This window comes from Carassius auratus, chromosome 17 (assembly GCF_003368295.1).
Source record: "Carassius auratus strain Wakin chromosome 17, ASM336829v1, whole genome shotgun sequence".
Lineage (NCBI taxonomy): Eukaryota > Metazoa > Chordata > Actinopteri > Cypriniformes > Cyprinidae > Carassius > Carassius auratus.
This window is the reverse complement of record NC_039259.1, coordinates 2,207,188-2,232,962: the sequence shown is the minus strand read 5'-3', so window position 1 is coordinate 2,232,962 and position 25,775 is coordinate 2,207,188. Positions and strand designations below refer to the sequence as shown.

The following is a 25,775-nucleotide window of genomic DNA, read 5'->3' as shown; positions in this document are numbered from 1 at the left end:
CTACTAATTACAGGAGCGTCTTTACTTATGAGATGTACATGAAAATCACATTGGATTTTTTGCACAGCCCTAGGCTCCAAGAATCCTTTATCCTCGAGCCAACAACTCTCTATGGTTGAGTACGCACATAACTCGCTACCAGCTTCATCCATGGGCCTCTACCCATTAGAGTGCATAGATGGGGAACCCACCTATCCACCTATTCACCTGCTCCCTACTTATTGCCCTGTCTTTCATCTTGTGTTTGTCAGATCGTTGTTTGAAGCTCCCTGTTGTATGCCTGGTTTCTTGTTCCTGTTTCTCCCTGTTTCATCTCCTCGCTGGATCTTCACACCTCTGGAACCCCATCCACTCCACTCACATCGGATCACTCATCTCAGTTCCTGCGTCACGCTCTCCTGCTGCCTCACCTCATCGCCACTTCCTGGAAACCTATGACATCATCTCCCTACACTCCGTTTGTCCCTGCAGTTACCACTGTATACTTGTGTGCCTCAATAAATCTACTATTGTTACTTGCAATTGCTCCCTCACCCTCATTGCCATTACAGTTGTACTGAACTGGACTGAAATTAATAGAATTATACTAAACTTAATTAAAAATAACAATACTGGGCTAGACTAAATTGATCTGACCTGAACTGAACTATGTTGAACCGGATTGAAATTAATAGAATATAACTGAAAATAAATATATTTTGAGGAATTTAACTGAGTCAAACAGAACTGAAAAATACTGAGTTAGACTGAACTGAACTTGACTGAATTAAATAGAAAAGTATAGAACTGCTTGGAACTCAGTTGAAAATAACAAATGTATTTCTTATAATTGAACTGGATCAAACTGAACTGAAAAACACAGAGCTAGATATAATGGAATGGCATGATCTAATTTATATTGAACTGGATTAAAATTATTAGAATTTAATGGAACGGTACTGAACTCAACTGAAAATGAACTCAACTAACTTAAATTGCACTTAACTGAATTGAAACAAACAGAATTGAACAGAATTATAATGAATTACATTGAATGATATCCTAGAATCACACTTAATCAAACTGAACTGAAAAAGACTGAGCTAGACTTAACTGACTTAAACTAGGGCTAGGCGATATGGCCAAAAAATTATCTTGATAAAACTTTTTTAAATCATCGATATTGATAATTGTCATGATAAATCCCAATCTCTATTTCTTTCAAATTTAAAGTCCCATTTTTTTTATTTATTGTGATTTTAAACTACTTGTCATGGTCAGAATATGATAAAGACTTCAAATTCTTTAATTCTTTACAATTTTGCAGTTATTTTCACTTACCAAAATAAACAGAAACATTAAATAGATGAATTTATAGAAACAGTAATTTCTTAGTTTCTGGACCCTCTAATGAGGGATAATGTTTTAAGTCATGAAACAGATTTGTGTTGCCTGACTCCCTTAGAAATGCATATTTTACAGTAGTTTGAGTTAGGTTTCAGATGTAAATTAAAGTTCATAATTAAAAACCGTAACATCTGTAAAAAATTGTAACAACTTTAATTATTTGATTATTCTAACTGCTTGAGTTTTAGTAAAATAAACTATTGGTCTTCCATAGTAGCATACATTTAGACCACGATAACCACAGTTAAAAGCACACACCATGGTGCAGTTAGTGTTACTACAATAAATCCATGGTATTTATAGACTGAAAAGCCTTCTGACTATATCTTTTTCTCTATTTGTCAGTGCTATTTCTATAAACTAGTTTACATCACAAGTCATTTGTGTTCTTGGCTGAATTGAGGTGCCTTACACCAGATCTCACAGTGTTGTTTAGTGTTACATGACCGAGACTTTTGAGTTAAGCATCTGCTCAAGTGAAGCTCTCGCTGTGCTGCTGTTTGAACTTTGAGCCGAGCGGATAAACGCTCCGTCTGGCGTAGCGCTGTTTCCTTACATTTTTTATATCGAAAATTTATCAAATTCTTGTTATAGCTTTATAGAGGAAAATTATATCGCAATAATTATCGTTAACACTGAACTAGCCTGAACGAAATTCTACTGAACTGGAAATTAATAGAAGTGTACACTCCACACCCTGGAACAAACAGCCCAGCGTCACACACGCCTGCGTTCCCAGACTTATTTCTCTTATTTCTCCTTCCGCCGTCTATTTAAGCCCCGGGCACAGCTCAGAAAAGGATCCCAGCCCTCATAGCCAGGGACTGTGGGAGGATAACTCAGCTGTCAGCAGTCAAATCTGGCTCAGTCAAGACTTCTCCCTAACTAATCTGTCTCCTATCCCAGAAAATTCCCTAATACCTCCCAGCCCGAGGCTCAGCCGAACCCCTGTCGCTGCAAACACAAGAAATGAGAATCATGTACGGGACATTGTTGTTGTGGCTCTTTCCTATCTAAATAGGATCAAAACGGCTCTGATTGATCCGGCGCCTCTATCTTTAAGAGATAGCATCCTGCTGACATGCTATCATGCCTTGATTGGTGTGCGCACGTGCGTGTGTGTGTGATTCTGAGGCAATTATATCCAGTGACTCACACCTACGAGCAGATACTCTCTCACAATCACACACACTCCTCTTTCTTCACTGAAATAGATCTGCAGTGAGCTAAATCCAGCTACGTTAACACACCCCGGAGGCCGGAGCACTATAACACACAACTATAGCATCAGCAAGATGTAAGAGCACAGATATATACACACTAATTAAAATACTGTCTTCTACATTTAAGATAACCACGTTGAAACCCGACACGCACAGATAAAATAGCACAGAAAGGCTGGATTCAAAAGAAAGATGTAAAAGGTCGTGCTAACACAAGCCTCAAATCTCATAAAAAGATGATTCTCTTTGACTAAAATACAATTATAAATGTGGCTGCAAAGGTAAGTCACATTAGACGGATTAGCAGCTAATTAACAGAGATCTCACACACATGCATTTCAACTAATATAAAGCTACTGCTGATATAATGGACAGGACACAAGGTAGTATCATTATTTACAGATTCAATTCTGTTTCGTAAGTAATAAAACAAATTTTTATATAAAAACAAACAAACAAACAACAAAAAAGTTGAGGTTAAGAGTTGATGTTTCCAAGCCTGCATTTATTTAATTAAAAATACAAATAAAACCATTTAAAAGTCTGTTTTCTATGTAAATATATGCTGTAAGGTGTAATGTATTTCTGTGATGCTCCGCTGTATTTTCAGCATCATTCCTCCAGTCTTCAGTGTCACATGATCTTCAGAAATCAGAATAATATGATCATTTACTGCTCAAGAAACATTTCTGATTATTACCAATGTTGAAAACAGTTGTGCTGCACAATATTATTGGGGAGACTGTGATACACTACCATTCAACTGTATGGGGTAAGTAGATATGTTTTAAAACAAGAATCCTGAAAAAATAATTCATTACGATTTCTACATAAATGTTACACAGCCATAATTGTTTTCAATATTGATAACAAAAAGGACCATTGTTAATAATTGAGCACCAATATAACTGAGCAGAAAATCATCATATGACACTGAAGACTGTAGGAATGATGCTGAAAATACAGCTGTGCATCACAGATATATATTCAAATACAAAAGAGTCATTTTAAAGTGTAATAATATACCACAATATTTTTTTATGTTTTTATTATATTTTTTTTTTTAAGTGAGAGTGCTCCTCCAGACACTTGACGGGTTCGTTGATGTGACGCACGTCCCAGAACTTGACTTTACAGTCGTCCCCGCAGCTGGTCAGGTAATACTGCTCGTTGGGGTTGAAGTCCAAGTCTCGCACCAGCTGCCCATGAGCATTTTCAATGCAGTAGATCTGACTGTGAGCAAAAAAAACATCACATCACACACTCAGACCAACACAGACAAGAAAGCAAACGAACAATGGAGAGAGAAGCACAGAAGAGAATGAGAGGAACAGACAGAGTGGGAAAGAGAGAGATAAGTATAGAGCGTTTCTCATGAATCAAAAGCAGCACGAGCGTCTGGGTCTGAAGGTCAAACCTCCATCAAGCGGCGTGTAAAAGTGTGACAAGCCATAAAGCACAGGCTGCTGGCGTCCTCTCGCAAGGTGATTGTAAACCTCGTAAAGGTGCTCTGTGTGTGTGTCTCTGTGAGTGTGTGCTTTAGAGGACCTCAGGCTCATCTGTATGGACTAAACACAGTCCAGACACATTACTACACCATCACGTCTGGATTTTTTTACTCCCATTAGCCGGCTATCTTGCCACACACTCATTAGACAATTAACACCCTAATTAAAAATCTCATTAAAACAGGAAGTGAAATATTTGACATGTGAGAGTGTATGGAGATTCAATTAAGTCTCCATTCGAGACAAGTCTAACTCAGCCGCTCGAGAGCCATGTTAACATCGAGAGTCTTGTTTTATTGAGTGGAAATATTAACTCAATGGCAGAGGACATCAATATGCCATCTAGGGCTGCAACTAACTAATCTTATGGCAATCAAATAATCGGACAATTACTTCTTCCATCAAAATCTTAAGTTGTCAAATATATATTTTCTTATTTTATAAGTGAAATATGTTGTTATTCCACAGCTTTCTCTGCACTCTCTAGGGATGCAACTAAAAGCTAGTTTGAAAATCAATCGATTTGACAATTATTATGCCAATTGATTAATCGGACAATTCTTTCTTTTTTTTTTTTTACAATTTAAAAACTATATTGTCTTACTGTTATTCTATATCTAGCTCAGTACTCTCCTTCTATACATTTTAAACTACAGTAATCAGGAAGTATTTTATTTATTCTATGTAAGATTTCAGTCAAATATGGTTTAGCTATTGATCGACAACAAACCTTTGGTCATTTTTTATTTTCTCATTTTCTGTCAACAGTGAAATAAGAATTGTACTAGTGATGATATTATGATTTCATCACATGCACAGATAACAGTTAACCTATACAACATATAAATAATCTATCAAAGACACGGCAATCTGGCCATGTGAAAAAATATGTCATTCATTGAAGATTTTAATATAAAAGTACATTTTTATTTTCATTACTTGTGAAGGTCCTTTAATTCTACACAGACCCAACTAATTAGGGCCAGAGCACTGTTGGTGCGAGGACCCTACTGGAATTGCTTGGAATTCCAAAATGAATCGCATTTTTGTGGGCCTAAATATGCTCAAAACATATTCAGATATAGTCATAGCGCCTCCTGCTGCAAACAGGAAGTGGCATGTTTTATGCTCTAACAAACTCCTCCTAGAGATTTAATGACATCAACAATATATTTGGTCAGTCTACTCTAAAGACCTTTGCAATGTTTAATTGAAAATATCTTGAGTTTTCGTTAAAATACTGTCCATGACAGTGTGACAAAATTCAATGTCTCACCATTAGAATTGAAGTTGTTGTAACTATAAATGTCCAATCTGCCCCAAAATTCACACGTTTGATAAGAGTCCAAGCTTAAATACATATAAAGGTCAATATTCTGTTATAGAGCCATCTCCTGTCAAAAGAAAATTACTTTTTTTTACACTAACTTAAATATTCAATGTCCAATCTGCACTAGACTTGTTTGGTAAGAGTCCTGGCCTGAATACATCTAAAGGCAATATACACTTATAATTAAAGTGCCACCTGTGGCAAAAGGATATGTCATGTTTTAGAGTAACTCAAACATACCATGTTCAATCTGCACCAAACTTTATATGTTTGATGAAGTCCTGGTTTGAAGACATCTACATGCAAATATTCAGTTATAGTCATAATGCCACCAGCTGGCAGCAAGAAGTTTGGCACATATAAATGTCTGACATATTCCTCCTATATGTCCCACTTTAAATGTATATCACTGACCATTCACTGTTTTCCTAAAGCCACCGAGAGGCGGTGAGTCCAGGTGCAAGATCCCTTTCAATGCTGCTTGCAGCTTTAATTCATAATGAAATTTATTGTTGATCATCATTATTGATTTTTTTATGAGTCTTTTGATTATTTGTTGTAGCCTTAATTCCATCATCTTATCATGTCTTCAGACATTTTCAGCACAGCCACAGTGTGTTGACCGACAGCCACACTGACCCTCTCTTACATTTTTCACACAAAAGTTGATTATAAGAATGTAAAATAAACTCCAAGAGTTGAGGTGCACAGGTTATATCAGGAACAAAAATCAAAATCAAGTGACTTAATCGACCATCAAATCTTTCTCAGAATTGTGACTGAAAGGGTGTTTAGTGCACTCAATGAATGGCATTTACAGAAAGATGATAGTGATTTAGTTCCTCACACACTCACTTAAAATTATGCCATTAAAAATTAAATTATTATTTAATTCATGTAAAAACAAATTTTCAGTCACACTGTATTGCTTATATACTAGTACTAGTACTCAACCATTTGATGCAATATATGTGTTATGCACATTTTGGTTGACTGTATTTATGGTAATACTACAGAACACATATTCAATGTTAACTAGCTGCTATAACTCATTATTAATTAGCATTCATAGTATTAGCATACTGGCAGTTTATTAGTACTTCACAGTGAATACCATGTGCTCCCTAATCGAAAAGGTTTACATTTAAAGTATTTGCATTTATTTGTACAGTACTGTTAACTTCATCCCTAATTGTATTACAAAACCCTTATAATCCTAACAATAGCCCTAGCCTTACTATTAAAACCCAACCCTACAGCAAATACAGTTAATTAGCAGTAAAAGTGTGAATTGTCCAGAACAACATGCAGTTATGAAGTAAATCCATAGTCTTGTAGATATTTCATGTTAGTACATAGGAGTTATACCACTAAATATAAAGTGTGACCATTTTTTTTTTCCTTACGTAAGTATGACTTAACGCAGAAAGAAATTATTTGGAGAAATACATAATATATTACATGAATTGTCTTGTGATAGCGGTTATAAAATGTACCAAAATAATTAAAACCAAGAACAAAAGAAGAAAATTTAGGAACTAATTTCCATTCCCCATTGACTATGAAGTCAACAGGGACCAGCTGCTTGTTTACACATCCTTCATAATATCTTCTTTTGTGTTCAGTAAATGTTGACAGAGTTTTAACTTTAGCTGGACTATCCCTTACACAGTAAATGGTAATGCCCCTTAAAAAAGGGTTTTATAGGTTGCTCTTGACAAATGGCCAGACTCTATGCTGATATTGTCGCATGCCCTCTCGTTGGCCTCTCAAACCACGCAGACGTGACAAAGGAGACTTTTAACAGACGGACAGGTTGCAAACTTTCTCCCTCTCATGGTTAAGGAGCAGGGGACGCATCCTGAGCCACAGCCAGCACCGACCCAGCCAAGGAAGTGGAGCAAGAAATGAGGTTAGCTGTGCTGCTCCTGAGTCCTTCATGCTTGTAAATGTGAAATTGGCAAAATGGGCAAAGCCTGGGTGAGCACCCGCCACACAAAATCAGACAGAGATTAGTTGTGTTGATCCATAAGCCTGCGGACAGGCGCAGGCCAATCTGCATCCCTCTCCTGGCCGCAGAAGTCATTCTGAGCTCCAGTTCTGCACTGCAGCGAGGCAAGGCCGGCTGATAAATGGCCGTGGCTGAGCGGATCGGTCTGCGGAGCCGGACCTCTGTTTCCATGGCAACAGCCAGGCACATGACAGCTGAATGGTAGGGCTCGAGACCTGACGTCTGCCTCCGTCTACGAGGAAGACAGTTTAAGAGCATGTGGGTTTCAAACAGCTCTTAAACACTCTGCAGGAAATGGCACTTTCTGAAGGCTACGGGTTATTCGATAGACAGCAAGAAAGTTAAAAGGTCAGGAGACAGTCTGTGGATGTTTGACACACTGCGAAGACATCCGGTGTAAAAACACTGACGTGTGTGGCTCACATTTTTTTGCAGTAAAGATGTCACACACACACACACACACACACACACACACACAAAAGCAGCCTGAAGAGGATAAATAATAATAATAATAAATAAATACAATTCTAATTAAAAAATAAAATTGTTATACTTTTTAACCCTTTTATTTCAATATTTAAATTTTTTATCACAATTACGGTAAGAATCCATCAATTATATTAGCATGATATATTCATAACATTATACATTATTATTACATATTTAATTTTATTTTAACTTTTTAATTGTTATTTTAAATGGTGGTTACCCGCGGGGTCCACTAATAAAATATGAAAATATATATTCAAATTAGGGATGTTCATTTCGGTTATTTTTCCTAACCGACAACCGACACTCGTTAACCGATTATTAACTGACAAGATTATTTTAAATTAGAGATTAATTAAATTAGAAAGGATAAGTGTCTGTGACCCGTTAAAAATAATGCACAAAGGTTTGTTTTTATTGTGAATGTACACAAATAAAGGCAAACCGTTAGAATTCTGATTATGCTCTTTATGACTAAAAGGAGAAGTTGCTCCCACTGTTAGAAGAGAAAAAATCAAGTTAAGCTATGCTACTTTAACAATACAGCCTGTTCATTACCATAATAAAATACGGTCAAACAAACAGAAAAAAAACACTGCTCAGTTTAAATACGTAATAAAATATGTGCTGTTAAGTGTTATTACAGATGTTATGCAAAACATTTTGTTGTACGTGGATATTGGAACGTGATCGTAAATAATAATTTGGCATTGTCACGGTTGGTAAACCGTGATCTCAGGGTGTTTGCACTTTGTGGTGAATTCTGTGTGTTCCGCGTCTGCACTGATTAGTTTGTGGCCGTCTCCGTTAACTGTATCAGCAACAGCTGCCACTCATTACTCATCCACTATATTGGCTTGTCTCACGTCTTGTGTTTGTGAGATCGTTGTTTAATGTTTGATGTGGTTACCCTGTTCTTCTGGCTCTCAGTGTTGTTTGTGTTTGGATGTCTGTGTTTCCCTAGAACCTCATCCACTCTCCGCACGTTCACTCAGCCAAGGACATCTACCTTCGGCTCCATTCCCCGCAGTTCCTGTGCCATCCTCTCCTGCTGCCTCACGCCGTCATCATCCGGATGCCTCACCTTCTCTCCGCCGTCAGCTGGATTCCTCACCTCTTCACCATCCCCTCTGAGTGTCGCTGTCTCATTGTCATTGTTTGTTTATGTACTCATTCTATATCTTCTCATTAAATTAGTAAACTTGCATTTGCTTCCAGACTGTCCTTTCACCCACCGTCACATAACGATCTCACCACCATGGAAGCAGCGAGCACCAACACCTTCACAGATGTTATGCATCACAGTGGTCAACGCATGGATCAGCAGCAGGAAAGCACCTCTAACACCTGACGCGCTATCCGAGCGCTGGTGGCACAGGTGTCAGAGCTCACCCAGCGTATCCATCAGCTCAAATCTCCCACTGTGCCTGCGCCGTCCATCCCCCGGGAGATTCCCCGGGACCACTTCAGGCCAGAGCCGTGACTTCCGGCGCCGGAGAACTATGCGGGTGAGCCAGCGTTTTGTAGAACCTTTCTAACCAAGTATTCGATGCATTTCACCCTACAGCCCCGCACCTTCACTACTGAAGAGTCTAAAGTAGCGTTTACGCTCACACTACTGTCTGGCAAGGCTGCCTTATGGGGGACGGCGGTGTGGGAGAATCAACACCCGTGTTGTGCCTCGTTCCATGCCCTCTCTGAGGAGATGAAAAGAGTCTTCGACCAGGCCGCGACCGGCAGGGAGGAACTCCGGCAAGGATCTTCTTACCTCACCGACTACTCCATCGAGTTCCGAACCCTGGCGGCCGCGTGCCAGTGGAACGAGGCGGCGCAGTGGGATAGATTCCTGCATGGGTTATCCGACCGTGTCCAGCAGGAGATCGACCTCCTCGAGCTGCCCCCTACTCTCAACGGACTCATAGAACTGGCGTTACGAGTTGACGCAAGGTTTAATCACCTGGGCCACCAACCAAGTCCTTCTAGATCTACCATCTCTCCTGTTAGGGGGCACTTGAGTCGAGAGAACATGGTCGGTTCTGTCGACGACCACAAGCCCATGCAGGTGAGTAGAGCTCGGCTGTCCCGGAGGGAGAGGGAACGGAGGAGGTCCCAAGGACTGTGTTTGTACTGTGGAGGCTCAAATCATAACATCAACTCATGCCCGGTTAAAAGAGCCAGCCCGGTAGTAAACTTGAGGTTACTATCGGGTGGGATCTCCGCTGAGAAGTCCTCACCAACATCATCGACCCTCCTTCCGATGAGACTGCGGTGGAAGAATCAACATCATGAGTTTCAAGCCCTTCTGGACTCCGGAGCTGATGGTAATTTCTTTGATTCTTCACCTGAACATTCCTGTCCTTCCTGTGTCTCTCCCCATCCATATTTTGCCTGAGAAATTAGTGGTCTCAGCACTCGTATGGGAGGTCGATTCGAAGGTCAAGACGGCCTTAGAAGGGGTAACGCCTCCGTCCGGTTGCCCACCGAACCGCTTATTTGTGCCGGAGGAGTTAAGGTCCGAAGTTGTTCAGTGGGGTCATTGTTCTAATGTGGCTTGTCACCCAGGGATAAGTAGAACTAATGGGTTGGTTAGACAACGATTCAGGTGGCCACGTATGGCTTGCGATGTTCGTGATTTTGTTTTGGCTTGCTCAGTTTGTGCCAGTGGTAAGTCATCTAACCGACCTCCTGATTAGGGCTTCTTCAACCGCTGTCTGTCCCTTCGAGACCCTGGTCCCATATCGCTCTAGATTTCGTTACCGCCCTCTAATGGCATGACGGTCATTTTGACCGTAGTGGACCGGTTCTCGAAGGCGGCACATTTCATTCCCTTGTCCAAATTACCGACAGGTAACAGTCCTGACTTTTCCGTCACCTGGTTTCCTTGTGTTCCTTGTATTTTCAAGTTCCTGTTCCTGTTTGTTTGTTTGTTTGTTTGGATTTGGACTGATTTTTGGATATGACCCCCAGCTTGTTTGATTCTAATTTTTGGATTACCCAATAAACTTCACTGCTCTTGGATCTCTCGTCTCCTGTGTTCCTGTGTTAAATACTTATTGATAGGCTGCGTGACATTTGATTTTATCTCTCTAAAAAACACATTTTGTTTAATACATTTAGCACAGCTTATTTTAACAATGCCGCAAACTTTTTTAATATATATTTTGATAAATTACTGAAAATAAATAAATTACTTTTTAATCCTTTTAACTGATTGTGTAGTTGAACATAACTTATTACAAAAAAATTTTTGGGAATTGCACGCAACATGTTTTTTTTATTTTTATTTTTTAATGACCCGCCCCAACCCACTCTGCAAATAAAGTAATCATTTCTTTACCCGCCCCAACCCGACCAGCGGGTTACCCGTGGCTTCAATAATGACCAGATCATGACGAGAACATTGTGTGTATTACATGTTATAACTTTTTATTTTATTATATTCAATAAAAAATGGCATATCAAATTATTTTGCCATATAAATGCTGTTGTTTAATTATTAGAAATGCTAAACAAATACAGTTTGACTGACTGTTGTAATTCAAATCAATCAAACTGATTCTGTTTGATTATAAATCACTTAATGAACCACTGAATAATTTTAGTACTGTATGTGTAATCTAAAGGTTCCTAGTGATTGCAATTACTAACACCCACATGTGTCTTTTTATTGGAGCCAATACTGGTTGATGAAGCAACCAAAAAATTCTTTAAATGAACAGGTTTTGACCTATAATGGAAAATAACATATAGAACGTATACATACTGTTTCTCATTACCATTGAAAAACTTCATCTGGAATATACAGATGACAGAAGTTGTCCATCACCATCAAGAGCAAAGTAAATGAATGTACCTTTGGACATATTTGACATTATTCTTAGAGAGAGAGAGAGAGAGAATGCATTTATGCTGAAACTTTTGATGAAGCTTTTCCCTTTAACACCTTCCTCACTGAGCTGTAAATGAATGTGCTGATGTCTCCTGAAATCAGTGCAATCAAACTGCAGGGCATATTCTCACTCAACAGTTATCATACGACCTCAATCTATCACAGACTGCACTTTATACCAGAGGATCCTCCCTCAACGTTATACAATGATCATTCTGAAGTTATCTCAACATTGTAGGTTTAATACATAGTTTGATATAAACTACATTACGGATGGAAATATGACAGATTACTCTTGTTATGACATTCATCATGTAATGCTAAAAATAAGTAAGAGAAATAGTACTTTTTCGAATAACCTAGAATATAGGAGTGTAGAGTCATAACCATGTTTATGTGTACAGGGTGTATCATAATGCATTCCCAGACACGATGATAACATGGATTTCTGGTAAGAACTACTACAAATTACCATGTGCACTAGTGTTCAAACTTGTTCATATTTTGAAAATAAGTCAACAAGCCTGTATTTATTTGATCAAAAACGCAGTAAAAAAACAGTAACATTGTGAAATATTATTACATTTACAAAAAAGTGTCTATGCTAATATATGTTTAAATGTGATTTATTGCTCTGGATTTTCAGCATCATTATTCATCATTATTATATTCTTCAGTGTCACATGATCCTTCAGAAATCCTTCTATAAGGCTGATTTGTTTTCATTACTGTTGAAAACAGTTGGGCTGCTGCATATTTTGGGGAAACCATGATATATTTAATTTTTCAAGATTATTTGATGAATAGAAAGTTCAAAGGAACAGAATTTATTTGACACAGAAACATTTATAGCATTATAAATGTCTTTAATGTCACTTTTAAACAATTTAACGCATTCTTGTTGAATAAAAGTATTAACTTGCGTGTATGTGAATGAGGCTCCTCACGTCGTACCTCATGCTCGGCAGGTCCCAGCCTCGGATGGCCGTGTGCTGTGTGCTGTTGTGATGTGGGCTTCACTTGCCTGCTGTGAACCTCAGCTGCCCTTTACCCTCCAGAGTGGTGCTGCTCGAGATCTGTGGGAGGAGAATCGATCAGTTTTTCAGTGACCTTGCTTCTGGAAGTATCAGCCATTTCATAGGCTTTTAAAATAATAAAAAGTTGTCTTTTTTAAAGCATTATATGCCACGAACCAAACCAACCTCCTATGAGGTCATTCACAACTTTATTTGAAGCAAAAAATGCAAGAAAAAGAAAAAAAGTACAAGACTGTTGAGAAGCAGATTTCCCAGTACTTTGAACCTCTCCTGCTGATTTTTTTTAGGGTTTGTTGCTGTGCTGTAGCTCACTGACCACAGAGAAAACAGATTCAATATTCCAGCACAAACACCAGTCTGAGCGACTAAACAATAACACATTGATCCATCTTTTGATCATCTGCTTATCAGACATTTTAATGCATGATAAACACACTTAAAAACAGTAGGGAGCATCTTTATTTGAATGATACTACTTTTTAAAATTATTTCTTTCACTTAAATGGTAAAGCAGTATCACATTTTTCCTTTGCTAATTAGAAGAAACACAAAATGCATTCCAATAAGCTCACTAAAAAGTTCACAGTGAGAAATCTTAAATATAAGTATGCTTAATGCTAAAGCACATACTGTATATTTCTGTGCTATATATTTTAGCTTATTATTGAGCATGATGTTCTTATTTAGTATTTTTGTCTTGTTTTTCAGATATCTATAACATTCCTAAATCATGATCCATTTACCAGAGAACCAAAATTACCAAAGAAAAATATATCAAAATTAAATAAATGCATGTTTTAAAACAAAACATATATATATATATATATGTATATATACCAACAGCATAAAAAAACAACCTTTTTGCTTTGAATTAGGTTAATTTTTCTTTCCTTATATGGCAAATATGTGTTTTTTTGATTTGAGCATAAACTCTATTAATTCTGATACATTTTTAATTAAAAGGCATAATATCATAATGTCACATGTTGGTTTCCATTTAGATCAAGTACGCTCCTGTTTAGTTAATCTTCTTCATAAAGATCACCTGTTTCTGGTTTTTAGTCATCCTCATTACCTGTCTGCCTCTTGTTATCTGCCCTGTCTTAGTTTGAGCCCATTCTGTTCTCCCGTAATGCTATGTTTGAATGGTCAAAGTGTGTTTATGTTTATTAAAAACTCCTTTATTCCTACTCCTTCTTTTCAAGCCTTTATTAAAACAAAAATTGAAGTTCAAAAACAAGATTCCACATATTGCTGCACACTTGTTTCTCTAAGCTCTATAGAAGTGATTTTTACCCACTAGCTAGTTCTACTTTATTATATCTACAGTAGCATCCCATAGATAAAATTAGTTTGTATTCTGTCAGTCCAGTCTGGGCAAACAGTGCCAGCCACACAGCTGGTCATAATTAACAATGCTTTAAACATTTCAATGATGTTATTATCCAATCATCATTAACATTTACATAGTCTAGTAGTTATAAATGTATCTCTCACATGTGTCCTGAAAAATCCCATCTATTGTCCTAAAACACAGCAATAAAACAAACTGTCACACAATTAAGAAGCACTATTTAATCTCATATTTTGCTATATTTTTTTTCTTAAAAATGGCATTTAAAAAAAAAAAAAATTGCAGCGAATGCCATAGAAACATTTTTTTTAAGTGAAAAGTTCTTAAAATAAAAATTATCCAAACTATGCTAAATATTTTTTTACTATAAAGAACGTTCTGTGCAATGCAAAAGTTTCACGATTTTAAAGGTTCTTCATGACACCATCAACGCCAATAAAGAACCATCATATTTAAGAGTGTGCTGTTGATTATTTTCTCAGCCAGTTTGTTTGAGGACGCTTGTTTCTTTGGAGAAAACGCCCCAGGTACATGCAGACGTGAGCTAGGAGGCTGCTTCTCGCCTCCTTTTCTGTTTGTGGGATTCAGCGATATCCGAATAAAACACTGGCAGACGCAGCGTGGTGATAAACACATCAACCTGAGCTGTTCTGGAGAACAGAGGGATGAGCGGATGGGGGAGGCTGATGAGTGTGTGTATGTGTGTGTGTGTGTGTGTGTTGTGAGGATGGGGGTGGCATGAGGGGAGATTTGCATGAGGCAGATTAGCATTCTTCACGACACCGCTGGAATCTAGCTGTGCCGAGAGCTTTCCGAACATCCTCTCTGTCTCTCTCTTTCTGCCTCCCCCTCGTTTCCTTCGCTCTGGTGTTTTTAATGGGCGCTGCACTCAGCAGGCCTTGCCACTCTATAACCTCCTCTCACTTTGCATGCAAAGCTGACAATAGTGGGACCTCATGGAGCTACTCAGTGTGATGTCAACCACGGGCCTCTTCTCCAGCCTCCACTGAGTGTTTTCGCAAGTGACGCTTCTTCGTCAAATGTCGAGTCAAGGTTATGTTCGCAAAGGCCTGTGACACCGCAGACTGTGAGCGGCAGTCTGGGAGGCATTAATTAGTAACGACTTCAGCTGATTATTATTGAACATTATGCGCAAAGCTGTTTCTTACTAATAGCACTGTCAGTGAACCGGTGAAGTTTCTCCTCACTACAAATATTAGGCATGCAGGATGCAGAAAATGAGGACGGAATCAGAGAATCCAGTCAAAAAAATGGAATTCCCAGTGGAATGTAGCAGAATTTGTCAAATTTTGGAAGGAAAAATCAAAAGGAATTTAATCAAATTCTGATATGTACTGATTTCTGTGAATATTAAAATACAAAAAAAAAAAAGAAATCTCCAGAGCTGCTCATTTGAGAAAACCATCATCAGATCCACACAGAAACTCTAAAAAAAAAAGAGCAAAAATAAAAGTCCAATTTAACCTCAAGTAATAATATTAATTATACAGTGTATTAAAACATTATTTTCAAGAAATATCACACAATTTTTCATCCATGTTTTAATTTAAACAGTAAACCTGCAGTGCATTATTTGCCAGAAGGAAAAAAGAGAAGTTCGAATTTGATTTAATTGCATTTTAAAAGATTAATTAATTTTTATGTTTTATGCATTGGTTTGATTTACACAGTTTTTGGTAATATATATGTATTAAATTATAGAACGAAAAATACAGAAAAATTACCACAGAAAAAACTTTCTGAATAAATAATACACTTTATATTATATTATATTATATTATATTATATTATATTATATTATATTATATTATATTATATTATATTATATTATATTATATTATATTATATTATATTATTTTATATTATATAAAAAAAAGTAGTTTATAGTATATATGGGAACTATTTTTTTTTTCCTTTCCTTAATACAAATTCTAACTACATTGACTAGCAAGTCGTACATCTATACGCATTGGTTGTCTCAGTAATATCTAATGGGAACTGAAAGTTGTGTCTTGTATCATTGATATGCCGTGCTGGTGGCTCCAGAACTGAGAGAAGAGCAGTGAAACTCTGCAGTTATGAAAATAATGAACCTCACCGTGGCCTTGGTGGAGCTCTCCTGAAGGTCCCAGAGCAGCACGTGGTTTTCAGCCAGAGATATCACACGCTTCCCATCACCCATGGGCTCCCACAATACACTGCAGGAGACATGAGAGAAGACACTGACACACACAGTCATGTGCATTTATTCAGTGAATGCTAGCATTTAATATAATGTTTGAATGATGCTCTTTGCATATGTATGAAGAATGTTGATATAGTTGTACAGGAGGTGTACAGCAATTAACCACACTGCAGTCCACACATTATTATCATTAGCTATCAACAGAAAACGTTTTTATATGAGCGCATGTTGTCCAAATGCAGTGCAATAAACATCCACATTTAACCCAATCAAGTAATTCAAACTCCTTTTAGTCAACAATGTTCTTGTTCAAAATTGATGAATTTATGAGGTGGGGATATCTTGCCCAATTACCTTTTCCTGATAACATCATTAATGATTTTTTTTTAATTAGGTATCATTAGTGTAAAATAGTTAAATCACATATTCAGTGTAAATGTATGCAGCTTGACAATCTAGTTTAGATTTATTAATTAATTACAGTACAATAATTTAATGAATAATATGCAGGCTTTTAGTTTAATTGAAGGGATGTCTTAACAGAAAATCAAATACCATTAAATAACTTGACTCAATTGCTCCCTAGGTTATGATGAATAATGAAGATAATTTAAATTGATCTAATTCTAACCTATTATTATGTAATACCTCCATCAGACCGCGAGAGTTTAATAAAAAAAAAAAATGTTTTACTTCAAAATTAAAACTATTCATATTTTTTTTTACCTATACTGTACAGTATATACAGGATTTGCTTTAGATTAAAACAGTTAAACTGTAACAGTTAAATTAATAAGAACTTAACCATTCAGTAAATGTATTGAGATAAAAGTTTAGTTGTTTAGATTAATCAAGAGAAGACAAAGGTAGGAGGAATTTTACCTCATTTTACATTTCATTTGCATGTCAACTTTTTTCACCCCATATACTCTTATAATTAATATGCATGCAGCTTTTTTATGATCTCATATTAACTTATAACATATAGTCTATAGAGACTAAATGGAGTATTTGTACTGTACAAATTGCTGCAATAAATTCCTAAAAGTATTATCACATTTTTCATTTAGTAATGTCATTAAAATATTGACGTTGATTAAAAAATGTCCATGGACACCAAATAAACACATGCTGGGGAAGCTGCTTCAAACTGTAGTTTGTCAAGCTTCACATGATCAAGCATAAGTTGTGTAAAAGTATCTAGCAAGATATAATCTAAATATATTCAAACTATTGAAATGTGCCATTTATTTTAGTGCAATTTAGTGTGACTTCATCAAACCTGAAGACACTGGACAGTCTCTGGATAATTCACATAATGCCACTATTTTTAGTTAATCTGCAGTATATATAAAACCAACCAGGAAGAAAAGTATATTTGATATTTTGGTAAATGGCTTAAGTTTGGTCTGAGGGAAGAAGGCAAGGTAGGAGGAGTGATGTCAGGAGGAAACCCATGCGTAGCAAATGTCCACAATATAAAGGTGTGTGAGCATCGACTGGCCCCTGAACATCACAGAGATTACTCCATCATTACTGAAAGTATTGACTGACCTATATAACAAAGTATGCTTTCGTTTCTTCTTCCAATTGATCTAGCATGATCAGCCATCACACAGCTATTAGCCTGTCTCACGCTGCCTTCGCTACTCGCTCAGCACGTCCCAGGCACAAATACTCACAAATGCTCCACTGGCCACAAAGTGCTCAATGGGCATCGATTAAGAGGCGTCCACTAGCTTTCAAAATAAAGCCATTCTTTTGTGTGAGAGGCAAAAACAAATAACAAAACATAGGTGACAACAAGTCTTTTTGGTACACTTTTCATTGATATCTCGTCTATTCTCTTCAGGGAAGCAATTGGAATGTTTTCAAAACCGGCACATTCTCACTACTGAGACACAACAACAACAAAAATTGTTGAAAATTCCCTATGAATCATGTTAACACTGGTCTCACATGTCAGAATCTCCTCTATTTGACCAATGTGCACAACAACAACAACTTACATTTGGAAACAGGAATGTGTGAATTGCATCTGTCACTGATCTGTGAGAAATCAGAAGTGTCATTCATCTTAAACAGATGATATCAGAAGACTAAACACATTATCAGACCCCAATCACTTCGGTTCACAATCGCTTCACTTCGGAACATGGGCTGGAATTGGGAACTACTGATGTACTCTAGTGTTATCTCTTCTATTCTGGTCTGTGAGCATAAATGTGTGGCTCTTGATGGCGATTGCAGGAAGGGTGAGACTTTCAGTGCTATCAGGCTAATGTTAGCATTTTCCAAGATCTCCTATTGCACCTTTAAGCACTCAGGTACTGTGTGACATGTCTAATGTGTAGGGGAGAGCGGGGTCGAAAGTAACGTGGGACGAAAGTAACAAAGCGATTTTCTCCGAGCCTCTTTCTGCATTTGCATACGCCGATGAGAAAAATCATGTGATTTCCTCATTGTTTCCCAAAGTTAGGTCCGTAAAACTGTTTTCGAGTACAAAAAGTAAATTGTTGAAGCGGTAATTTTTTTGTATTAGTCGTGTTGTTTTTCTTGTTTCATGTGTCACAGTAATGATCAATCTACAGGCAATTTAGTGCTTTAACACATCCTAAAGTTTGCATTTTCAATTTTTTTATATATATATATAAAATAAAATCGAGTTTAAATGCCAGGAGTTCCTGTCGGGACGAAAGTAACGTCTCGGTTACGTACGTAACCCTCGTTCCCTGATGGAGGGAACGGAGACGTTATGTCGACCGACAAATGGGGTCTCACTTGGGAGGCCAATCATCTCTGATTTTAAGAGAAAACGCCAATGAAATTGGCAAGTGGATTAACACACCTGAGCCACTCCCCGTGCCAACGGGTATAAATAGGGCGACAGGTGCATCCACTCATTAGGTTTTACGCTGAGGAGCCGAGAACGTGTCCCGGCAACAGCGAATGGTTCAAGGTTGTGGCATGGGGACATAACGTCTCCGTTCCCTCCATCAGGGAACGAGGGTTACGTACGTAACCGAGACGTTCCCTATCTGTCGGTCACTACGAGTTATGTCGACCGACAAATGGGGTCCTATGGAAAACGCCATAACCTGAACCTCGTCACAACCCTGAGGCGCTGCAATTGTTGACAAGCCTTGGCGTGCCACAAAAGCTACGCTTAAGGTCGTAACCTTCCCAAAGCCCCAGCGCAAATTCACTGACCTTGGTACCGAAGGGGCCAAAGGGTGAGTACATCGCTGCTGGAGAAGGCCATGCTGCTGTTCCGCCCACATAAGTAAATGGAAGGGATTTCAACCTTCGGTGAAAGATTGCTTAAAATCTTCCATATTTGTCCTTTCAGCTGGCAAGACAATGGGGAAGCGAGCCTTAGGAAAGGCCGCTACGGAGACCACATCCTACCCGTAGGGAGGTGACATGTGGATATACCGATATGGACTGACCCAGGGGGCAGTACTACATATGGAAGGGGTCTCTGAGGCAGGTCCTACCTTGGAGTAGGGATGGAACGGCTGCCAGAAGAGACTGACAGAACGATCTGTCAAGGGAAGACACAGGTTTGCCAAGAGGGAAACCTTACCGTGGAAGAATACACATATGGGATTACCCGTAGGGAACCCAGCCATATGGACACCTAGCCCAGTACAGGGGCTGACCGGGCTCCGGGCATGCTAACGCCAGTACTGGGCCTGGCGACAGACTGCTCCGCCAAGTCTGACCCCGAGGGTGCAGGAGGACGCTCGACCAGGGCACGCCAACCGGGGAACTCTACTGGGAGAAGAAGGCGCTCACATCCCCGTGTTAAGGGGAATGGCGCAGCAAGCGAGACACCCAGCCAGCCCTTCCCGCCAATTACCTGTTACCCAACACACGGGAAGAAACTGGCTCTACACGGAGGTTGTAAAACCTCGTAAAGGTGTTAGGTGTCGCCCAGCCCGCAGCTCGACAGATGTCTGCCAGAGAGGCGCTGTGCGCCAACGCATAGGAGGAGGCCACACTCCGTGTGGAGTGGGCCCTCACCCCCAGGGGGCATGGCTCGTCTTGGGAATGGTAAGCCAAGGCGATGGCGTCCACTATCCAGTGGGCCAACCTCTGCTTAGAGACAGCCTTCCCCTTCTGCTGACCTCCAAAGCAGACCAGGAGCTGCTCAGAGCTTCTGAAGCTCTGGGTGCGGTCCACGTATATGCGAAGCGCTCTTACGGGACACAGCAACGACAAGGCTGGATCTGCCTCCTCCAGGGGCAGCGCTTGCAGGTTCACCACCTGGTCTCGGAAGGGAGTGGTGGGAACCTTGGGCACGTATCCAGGCCGGGGTCTCAGGACAACGTGAGAGTAGGCCGGCCCGAACACAAGGCACTCTTCACTTACCGAAAATGCTTGGAGGTCCCCGACCCTCTTGATGGAAGTGAGCGCGATCAGGAGCGCTGTCTTGAGAGACAGGAACTTCAGCTCAACCGAATCCAGCGGCTCAAAGGGACCCCTCTGAAGTCCCGCCAGGACAATAGAGAGGTCCCAGGAGGGAATCAGGGGTGTCCTAGGAGGATGTAACCTTCTGGCACCCCTCAGGAACCTAACGATCAGGTCATGCCTCCCCAGGGACCGGCCGTCCACTGCATCGTGATGGGCTGCAATGGCACCCACATACACCTTCAGGGTGGAGGGTGACAGCCCACGCTCCAGCCTTTCTTGCAGGAAAGAAAGCACGACTCTGACCGGGCATCTCCGGGGGTCTTCTTGGTGAGAAGAACACCAATTCGTGAACAGACTCCACTTCAGAGCATAGGCCTGCCTCGTAGAAGGGGCTCTAGCCTGAGTGATAGTGTCTACCACCGCTGGGGGCAGATCACTTAGGTCTGCCGCGTCCCGTCTAGAAGCCACACGTGGAGGTTCCAGAGATCTGGACGCGGGTGCCAAATGGTGCCAAGCCCCTGAGAGAGAAGGTCTCTCCTCAGGGGGATGCGCCAGGGAGGGGCTGTCACGAGGAGCATGAGTTCCGAAAACCAGGTCCGGGTGGGCCAGTAAGGCGCAACCAACAGGACCTGTTCCTCGTCCTCCCTGACCTTGCACAGAGTCTGTGCGAGCAGGCTCACTGGGGGAAACGCATACTTGCGTAAAGCCCGAGGCCAGCTGTGTGCCGGTGCGTCTGTGCCCAGGGGGGCCTGGGACAGGGAATAGTACAGCTGGCAGTGGGAGGACTCGTGGGAAGCAAACAGGTCTACCTGGGCTTCCCCGAATCGACTCCAGATCAGCTGGACCGTCTGGGGATGGAGTCGCCATTCCCCGGGGAAAGTAAGCTGTCGTGAGAGCGCGTCGGCTGCACGATTGAGCTCCCCCGGGATGTGGACAGCGCGCAGCGACTTGAGCCACGTCTGACTCCAGAGGAGGAGATGGCATGCGAGTTGAGACATGCGACGTGATCGTAGACCGCCTTGTCGGTTGATGTACGAAACAGCCGCAGTGTTGTCCGTGCGGACCAACACGTGCTTATCCAGCACTAGCGGACGAAACCGTCGCAAAGCTAGAGAGTGAGGAAGCTGTGCGTCGCTCATTGTCAACCCACGAGCCTTGCAACTCGGAGGAAGGAGAATTTGCTCTTTTATTGAAAATGTGGGTACGACTGGCCGTTCGACCAGTGGCGGAACAGAAAAAAACAGAAACTGAAGATTCTCCACCCGGCCCTCCTCCGGGGGAAGGAGTGGCGCTGTCTTCGCCATCTCCTGAAGAGCAGTTCTCCGCATCTCCGAGTTGCCCGTGTCAGGGCCGCTTGGTCGACTTCTTCGAGGACTTCGCAGCCGGGAGTGACACGGGGGGCGCCGCTCTCCTGCGCGGGGCTCGACGCGCCGGCCTCGAAGAACTCTCAGCACGGGGCGGAGCTGGTGTGGAGGGCGCAGGGGGCCGCCCACGGCGACGAGCAGGCTGAGGCGCTACCCGCGACGGAACGGTGGCAGCCGGAGAGACACGTCGGGGCAGGATGTGCTGGATGGCCTCAGTCTGCTTCTGTACCGCCGAGAACTGCTGGGCAAAGTCCTCGACAGTGTCGCCGAACAGGCCTGCCTGGGAGATGGGAGCGTCGAGAAAGCGAGCTTTGTCGATGTCCCTCATCTCGGCCAGGTTCAGCCAGAGATGCCGCTCCTGGACCACCAACGTGGACATCGCCTTCCCGAGGGACCGCGCCGTGACCTTCGTCGCCCGTAAGGCGAAGTCAGTCGCCGTGCGCAGCTCCTGCATCAACCCCGGGTCGGTACCACCCTCGTGCATTGCTTTAAGTGCCTTGGCTTGGTGTACCTGCAGGATGGCCATGGCATGCAGGGCAGAGGCAGCTTGGCCCGCAGCACTGTAAGCCTTGGCAGCGAGTGCGGCCGACAGCTTACAGGCCTTGGACGGGAGGCGCGGACGATTCCTCCAAGTGGCAGCGTTTTGCGGGCACAGGTGCACCGCAACCACCCACTCCACCTGGGGAACCTCTACGTACCCCCTGGCTGCCCCGCCGTCGAGGGTGGTGAGGATGGAAGAGGGAGAGGAGCGGCTTCTGGCCGTGAAAGGGGCCGTCCACGACTTCGTCACCTCTTCATGCACCTCCGGGAAGAAAGGCACCGGAGCAGAACGAGGTTGTGAGCCGCGTCCCGCGCCGAGAAACCAATCTTCCAGCCGCGAGGGCTCGGGACTGGGCGGTGTAGTCACCTCCAGCCCGATACTCACGGCTGCCTGGGCAAGCATGGCCGACAACTCCAAGTCCGATTCGGCAGCAGCGACAACACCCGAGGGGGGCAACCCCGCTGAACCTTCATCCTCAGAGGTCGATAACCCATCCCCCGATGCAGCAATCGACATCTGGTCTTCGGGCGGCGCACCGAAAGACACGCTGGGACCGCTGTGAGAAGGCCCAGCAGAATCAATCGACAGCTGCACGGGACAGTCGCTGCGTGAGGAGTGAGAGGTCCGTGGGGCTTGGCCCGGCGGAGAAGCTCTCACTGTGATCCTCAGATCTCCCAGAGCGCCAGCCGGCGGCCCTCTGCTCGAGCCAGAGAGACGGGTGGCGACAGAGGGGTCTGCTGCACTCCCCTTGAGGAGTGAGAGACGCGATCGCAGCGCTGCCATGTTCATACACCCACAGTAGATGCATGAATCATCCACGAGCGCAGCCTCAGCGTGTTGGACGCCCAGACACTGCAGACAACGCTCGTGACCGTCAACCGAAGACAGGAAACGACCGCATCCAGAAGGACACGGACGAAACGGCATCTTGAAAAAGACGCGAATCGTCCGTGATTTGCTCTTTTAGAAAACTGTCTCTTTTAGCCGAAGCGCCCAGGGGAATCGCCGTCTCGCAGGGACACCGCTGTAACGCTCCGTCACACCGACCAGGAACAGCTTCAAACAAAACAAAGATGATGGCTTTGTAGCGAATTCTTGTCATCGACTACTCGGCTCCGAAGCAAAAATCTAATGAGTGGATGCACCTGTCGCCCTATTTATACCCGTTGGCACGGGGAGTGGCTCAGGTGTGTTAATCCACTTGCCAATTTCACTGGCGTTTTCTCTTAAAATCAGAGATGATTGGCCTCCCAAGTGAGACCCCATTTGTCGGTCGACATAACTCGTAGTGACCGACAGATAGGGAACAATTGTTACTTTTGTCCCACTACAGTCACAAAAAGTATTTATTTTGTTCCAGTGCAAGCTATATTGTGAATTTCTGTGTCTTGCATCATTTCTTACAAATGTTAATGTCATATTATACCAAAAGAATATGTCTTAGTGAGGGTCAGAAAGACAGACAGAGGTCTGGTTTTATCCAGATGTTTTTGAGAGGGTGTTTCTGGACATAGAGGAACATCTCTCTCTGGGCAGCTGCTACGTCACATTTATATTTAGGTTTTAGCCATATCTTAGCCTTTACACCTCCACCTGTGAATTTGCAGTGTTTCCAGATGTTTTAATGCACATTTTCAATTCATGCATAAAAAAAAACTGGATGGAAACATAAATAGGTCTACTGTTACATTATGTTTAGAGTTTTTTATTATGCTAATGTGATTAATTTTTTATATTGTGCATTCTGTAGAACTTTTTTATTATTATATAAAAATGCATTGAAATTTACAATAAAAAAATACAGTCAGGTTTTAAGACATCTAATGAAACTTAAACTTAAATTTAAAATGAAAATATGAAAGTGTAATTTAATAATTTTTTGGCAAAGATAAAGGACAAAATATGTTTGCAGTTACTTATTAACAAGGTCACAATCAAGTATACTTAAGAAAAATAAGACTAACAGCAAAAAATCTAGCTTATATTGTTGTGTTACTTTTGACCCACCTGTGTGTTACTTTCGTCCCAACCGATGGGGTCGAAAGTAACAATGTTCAACTTATGTTCAAAGTGAAATTATACTGAAGTCTTTCTACATTTCTACAAAATACCACCTGGTATTGTTAGACTACACATATGAGTTACTGGCCACAGCAGAAATATATCTCTGTATACAACATTATCTTTTAAAATGAAGTTTTTCTGATTTTTCTGTCTTTCGCCACTGCTCTCTCCTAATGCTTGTGAGCTGTCCTCGTCTGGTATGCGACTTGTGTAAGACTTTTGTATGCTGACTTACTGAAGAATGTAGACACTGAATTGTCAGTTAGCTGTAAACTGTGCGGACTTCACCCCTCTCCTCACCAGTCAAAACCAGATGTAATGGCTTGAATTGAGAGGTGGATGTGCAATTCCTTCGGGTCCCCCAAATGACTTTGTTTTGTCCCATACCCTTTTCAACCTTGCTAGAATTAAGACACATCGTAGGTGCACACAAAGGCAAACATCTAGTTTCTCTTGTTTCTTTTGCTGTAACCTGTGTGCTTTCTCCCCTGCATGATTCTTCTTTGTCATGTCTGCATTGTTTGCCTCACTTTTCCTTTCCTTGCTAAATGATTCTACACATCCACATATGTGAGACACCCTACAGCATCTCACTAATACTATTTGTGATCAATATCTGTGGGGGACATCTTCAATCAACCTATTTCTGATGACACACTCAAGACTCATTTGTGTTTATACATATTCAAACGTTTAACATGTTGCACCAAGTTTGACTTCCCTGACCCCCAATGGACATCACTTGTAAACGATTGAGACATGCAATGTGTGAATTCTGAAAACTATTCTTTTATGCTTTAACTTTGGGCTTTAATAGTTCAATACAATGAGGAGATCTGAATGTATTAAATATTACAATTTTCATTTTGCTAAAGTGAAATGCCATTAGTATGTGCAAAGCCCTCATCTGATGGATGTGAGTATGATGGCCATTTGGCAAAACCTTAAAAACACAAC

The 25,775-nt window shown here is 41.2% G+C and overlaps 1 pseudogene; it reads right to left on the bottom strand.

Annotated features, from left to right (window-relative positions):
* Positions 1-3,643: 3,643 nt before the first annotated feature.
* LOC113116963 (EARP-interacting protein homolog) overlaps positions 3,644-25,775 on the bottom strand; it is a 44,791-nt pseudogene continuing 22,659 nt past the window's right edge.